The sequence below is a fragment of the Eucyclogobius newberryi genome, unplaced genomic scaffold (genome assembly GCF_026437365.1).
Source record: "Eucyclogobius newberryi isolate DKJ021-1_F unplaced genomic scaffold, fEucNew1.0.hap1 SCAF_19, whole genome shotgun sequence".
NCBI classification, from domain to species: domain Eukaryota; kingdom Metazoa; phylum Chordata; class Actinopteri; order Gobiiformes; family Gobiidae; genus Eucyclogobius; species Eucyclogobius newberryi.
Genome location: NW_027315823.1, coordinates 12876884 through 12882883, shown reverse-complemented (window position 1 = coordinate 12882883; position 6000 = coordinate 12876884).

The window sequence follows — 6000 nt, the reverse complement described above, 5'->3', positions numbered from 1 at the left end:
TTTAGTCTATGTTAAAAAATATCTTGCAATCTTATAATCTTGCTGCATATTGTTTATCAACCCATAGCTACATTGTAGGAGAAGCATGCGCAATGACAGTTTTTCTTTAAATTGTGTGCATTGTGAATCCACCCTGCATGTATTGTAAAATAAAAATCCTGATGTCTGTTTTATATATCATATTTTTATATTTTATTTGTTTAATGTGTATTGTTTTTATTTAGTGTGTTAAACTTAAAGGACATTTCTAATTTCATGTTATTTCATTATATGTTTTATTTGCTTAGAAATACAAAGCAATCCAGTCACAGATAAAACATGCCAATAAATCAATAGATTGAAAATATCTGTAGTTGACATAATCATTGTTTATCGTGCTTTCAACTAGGGTTATTATTCTGTACTAATATTAACTCAAATTAAAACAAATATTCTAAAAGATGAAGGAGAGCGCGGCTGTTTTCACCCACTCGTAAATGGAAAAGATCTAAAGAAGAGATAAGATATACACAGGAAACAGCGATAAGCACGACATTCTTAGAATCAACATGAAGATGTTACTACACATCAACATGAACGTCTGTCTTCTACTCGTGTTTTCACTCACAATAGGTAAGATCTTGATTTTTAAGTAAATAGTAAAACTCCAATACAAAATGGAATGTGTGAAAGATATTTCATAAAAGTATCAAAATATAAAGAAAATGCTCGAAGTTATACATTACATTGTTGGTCTAATAAGGGAGACAAAGTGATATTGGACGGCCAGTTTGGGGCTTCGGAATAAGTGACTGGCTCTCGGGCTTTTTATAAGATAAGATAAGATAAGATAATCCTTTATTGTCCCACATGGGGAAATTTCATTGGTGCAACGCAGGTAGATACAGAGGTAGATACAGAAGAACAGATCACTTATAGGAAGTCTGAAAAACACTTTCAGTAGAAGATCTCCTATGAATAAATAAAAACTCCCATAGACAAATAAATACATAAATACCATTGCATGTGATCCCGACGGTAATTGCACATGAATATGTGTCACGACAGCACATGAATTGCACATGAATTCCAACAGCAATTGCACATACGACAGAATTGCACATCAGTATTAGGTTAGGTCAGTATTGCGCCGGGATAACGTGACGATCTCCGGGTAAGACGACTGTTCTCCGAAGTTTCATGAGTTCCTCCTTTGTGGAAACGCGGTACGGCGCCGGCCGGGGGGCGGGGCCGGAGCCGGGGGGCTCAGAGCCAAGACACATCGCAACGACACGACGAAAACACTCAATCCAGCCGAACAAAGTCAAAACAAGTTAATTTAAAGCGATTCCAGTGCGTGTCCCGATCGTTCGTGAAGTTCCTCTTTCATATAAACGTGTATATAAACGTGTACCGACGACACGCCGTACTTTAGCGCGGCCGGAGGGCGCGGGGGGGGGGGGCTGGTGGGCTCGCTCGGAGCTAGCTCACGTCACAACAACACAACGAACGCAACGAAAAACGCTCAAATCCAGCCGAAAAAAGTCAAAAACAGTTGAATTAAAAAACTATTCCAGCGCGTGTCCCTATCGTACAGTAAAATAGAAAAAATATACTAACTATATTTACAAAATATAGGAGATAAAGCACAATAAGTGTGAGACAGAAGGAATGACAAGTGGAAAAGAGAGTGGGAGGTGCCGATAAATGAGAAGACGTAGAGGAAGAGAGCGGATGGAAGAGAGTTTTGAATTCAAGATTATACACTTAGTTTTCACCAAGGAGAAGTCATTGCTTTGACTGGAATGTGCCACATTTAACTTATCTATCACCTTGGAGAACACCAGGGGACACCACCAGTCCAAGGACAAGTCAGATTTGTGAAGAGGCAAGCCTGCTCAAATTTACATAACTCCAAGGCCACATTGTAACCCTCAAATGACCGTACAAGTGGCCTAATCTAATTCACCCTGGAGAGACTCAAACAGAAACAAGAGAAGCATTTAGGTGATGTCTTCCCCCGGGGCCTGGAGACTGGTGGTGGTAAGAGATGACAGAGGGTAGAGTAGAGGGGACGATGTGAGTACACTGAGGAGGAGCACAGCCTGAATGTGGACGAGCCATCAGCATGAGGGTTTAAACGGGGCAAACTGGGTGATGATTGGATGCAGAGGAAGTAGGAAGAGTAATTTGGGTGCAATGGTGGAGGCTGGAGACCTCCGGTGAAGTGATGGAAGTAGGTGGGATGGCGTTAGGTCATCCAGCCTAAACTTACGATCAGCTCACTCTCTGTCAAAATGGTACTACACTGTCCTGCCCAGTGTTCCAGTGGTTAATGCGGCAGCAGACATGCCAGGCTTCAGCAGCTGGCCAGAGTGCTGTGAGTTCAAATCCCGAATTCAGAATTTTATTTTGCTATATTTTTGTCAGTGCGGTCACCAGTTTCATCTCTCGCACTCACATGGGCGTGATTGACAAGTCAAAATTGCTGCTTACAAGGGAAAAAGGAAAAGAATGATCAGAGGGATGAAAACATTGTTTAGCAGATTGGGTGTTGTATTACCATTTATAAAAATAAATTTAGCTATTTTAGTTAAATAAACAAAACAAAAACAAAAGAAGCCACCGGTGTTATCCTGCAAAATGGTGCTCGCTCGAGTCAGTGGGCCGCGCTCAGAAGCGAATGTCACAGTTTAGCCTTTAGCGGTTAGATACATCCGGTAGCTGTGTAGGGTATGCTCGTTTCCTGCTCACACATTTATACCAAGATGTAATGTATATTCTCCACTGCCAATGTGCCAATGCCACTCTGCAAGTATTAGCCACTCTGCAAGTATCAGCCACTCTGCAAGTATCAGCCACTCTGCAAGTATTAGCCATTCTGCAAGTATCAGCCACTCTGCAAGTATCAGCCACTCTGCAAGTATCAGCCACTCTGCAAGTATTAGCCACTCTGCAAGTATTAGCCACTCTGCAAGTATTAGCCACTCTGCAAGTATCAGCCACTTTGCAAGTATCAGCCACTCTGCAAGTATTAGCCATTCTGCAAGTATTAGCCACTCTGCAAGTATCAGCCACTCTGGTCTCACTTGTCCAAGGAAGGCTCAGATGTGGAGCAAGGTCTCCTCACGTCTTTGCGTCCTCAGAGATCTTTGGGTCCTTAGAGGTCTTTGGGTCCTTAGAGGTCTTTGGGTCCTTAGAGGTCTTTGCGTCCTCAGAGCTCTTTGCGTCCTCAGAGCTCTTTGGGTCCTTAGAGGTCTTTGCGTCCTCAGAGCTCTTTGGGTCCTTAGAGCTCTTTGGGTCCTTAGAGCTCTTTGGGTCCTTAGAGCTCTTTGGGTCCTCAGAGCTCTTTGGGTCCTTAGAGGTCTTTGGGTCCTTAGAGCTCTTTGGGTCCTTAGAGGTCTTTGGGTCTTTAGAGGTCTTTGCGTCCTCAGAGCTCTTTGGGTCCTTAGAGCTCTTTGGGTCCTTAGAGCTCTTTGGGTCCTTAGAGCTGTCTGTGGCGCGGATCCTTGAGCAGGTTTTAGCGTTCGAAGAGTTTGATGAGTCCAAGATCCGTTGACTTGTGCAATCTTTGATGAAGATGTAGCTTCAGCCATTGCTGAAAGCCGAGTTTTGAAGACAATGGAACTTCCCTGGTGGGGGAGGGGCCCCCGGGGTCCACGACCCGGTTTGTCCTGGCAGAAGTTCAGATCAAGAGCCGAAGGGAAGAGAGGGAAGCGCAGACTCGGTCTGGTCTTTTATCTGACCTCGGAGGAGTGGCCTAGAGTGGGAGTGACTAACTCTTGGTCAAACTTATTCTCAGTTTGGACAAATTTAACTTAACCCAGCAAAAATGACATGTAACCATAACAAATACTGCAACATCGTCAATGAACACACATCATTAGCAGGCAATGAGGAAGTACTTTAAGTACGACTAGAGATGCAGACCTAAACCCGCCTTCAGGTTCAAGTCCGGATTCAAATCCAGAGGTTTAGGTTCAGGTCCGGACTCATTAGGTCCGGACCTGAACCATGCGATTTGCATAAAGTTACAACAGCGTAACACAAGCTACTTCGCTAAATTAAGTTGAAGACACTTGAACAAGGACGACTATCAACCACAAGGTTTAACTGCAGATTGAAATAAACTCAACTTGTCTGCTTTATTCACTGTTTTTTAACAGAAGTTACAACTTACAAATCACAAGCTACGAGCTAAGACTCAACTCAACAACAAGAGCATGTTGAGTATTGTTGACAGAGTCAGTCTGGGTCAAGGGTCAAAGCAGCTGTTTCATCTGACACAATGTTTTGCCTTTAGACACATTTCCACTCTTTAATGTTACAGATCCATTGGCATCAAAAGTCAAGTAAAAACCTTCAAACAGATAATTCACCAGTGTAAATAATTAAGTCACAGTGTAAAATAACAGAGTTACAAAAACTAGCATAAAAGTCAACTTGAATCACTATAAAGCAATCAACTTCAAACTGTCAAAAGTAGAATATGAAAATATTTTACACAACAAATCAAAATAATACATCATATTAGCAGCATTAAACACCAGACAATATTTAACAACTGTAGAATACAAATACAAAATACTATTACAAAATATAAACTCCAATTAATGAATGCAGCAATTAAGCAATATTACTTTGACTTAGTATTTACTTAATGCCAAATACATCACACCACAACATAACACTTAAGTTATTTCATTCATATTTAGAGGAGGAAAGACCCAGACCAAAGACCACGCTGACCCCGCCCCTTTAACACGTGATGACACCCGCAGCACGTTAACCATCACAACATCGCACGCGGCGGCCACAGCTTAAAACAGATCAAATAAAGCCAGCGATCTCACCGGCTTCAATGTTCACATGTGGATACACAGTTCTGCACAGCTCGACACGTACGAGGCGCTTCCGTCTCTCGCATCTTTAAACTTATTTTGCCGACTTCAACTTATGCCCGGAAGACGCGTGCGTCGCTAATTAGGGTCTGTGTGCGCTATTGACAGCGGCGCATGGCAGTGTTTACGTCTTTTCCAGCGCAAATTTCGCGATCAATAGAAGGTTTAAGATGGTCTAGATTCTAGAACGTAAAGGATATAGTATGTCAGTGCTATATTTTATAAGAGTCCAGAACCGAATCACCGGGGTTTTGTTTTTTTTTGGACCTGAACAGAAACATTTTTACAAGTCCAGATCCGGTCCGTCGTAGCGGTACGCATCCCTAAGTACAACATGAACACATTTCAAACACAGTTCTTATGGCAAACTAAACTAAAACATGATTAAGTTACAAGTTTAGATCACATAATAAGCATTAAGTCAGTTTAGATGTGAAATATAGTCATTAAGGACCTAATCCTGAGAAACTTTCCATCCTGTTCCTTATCAGAGGTGTTGATCTAAGGAGGAAAGGCTCTAGTGAAGACAGTGTTGCTGTGTGTGTGTGTGTGTGTGTGTGTGTGTGTGTGTATGTGTGTGTGTGTGTGTGTGTGTGTGTGTGTGTGTGTCCGGCGCCGGGTGACAGGCCACGACACTGAACCCCAGAAACAACTGCGTTAGGATCAATGATTGTTGTTAAATACATTGTTCAACTTGATTAAAGAACAGGACCCAACACAAAGGGACCCAGGAAGTGCATAGGTAAGATAACGAACTACACAAAGATTGACAGCTATTGCGAGTAGCCAATAAGAACAGTTGACTTAAGAGGCAAGGTCCGCCAAATCAGTGATTGATAATGAGGTGAGTTTGATTTTGTTGATAGATGTTTAATGAGCACCTCTGTTCACATGCATGATGGAATTGCACAGTACTCTTTGAGTTTGACTCGAGTGTGACGGAGGGCGGGGTGACCAGACTCAATTGAAGAAGTCATCTGAATCCCAAGAAAAGGCACTTTTTAATCAATGCTTGTCTATTCTTTTTAACAGGTAGTGCTTTGATGCCATGGTTTGGCTGCCCAGGAGGATGGATCAAGTTCAATTGTAAAATCTCAAACATTAGCCTCCCAATAAACCG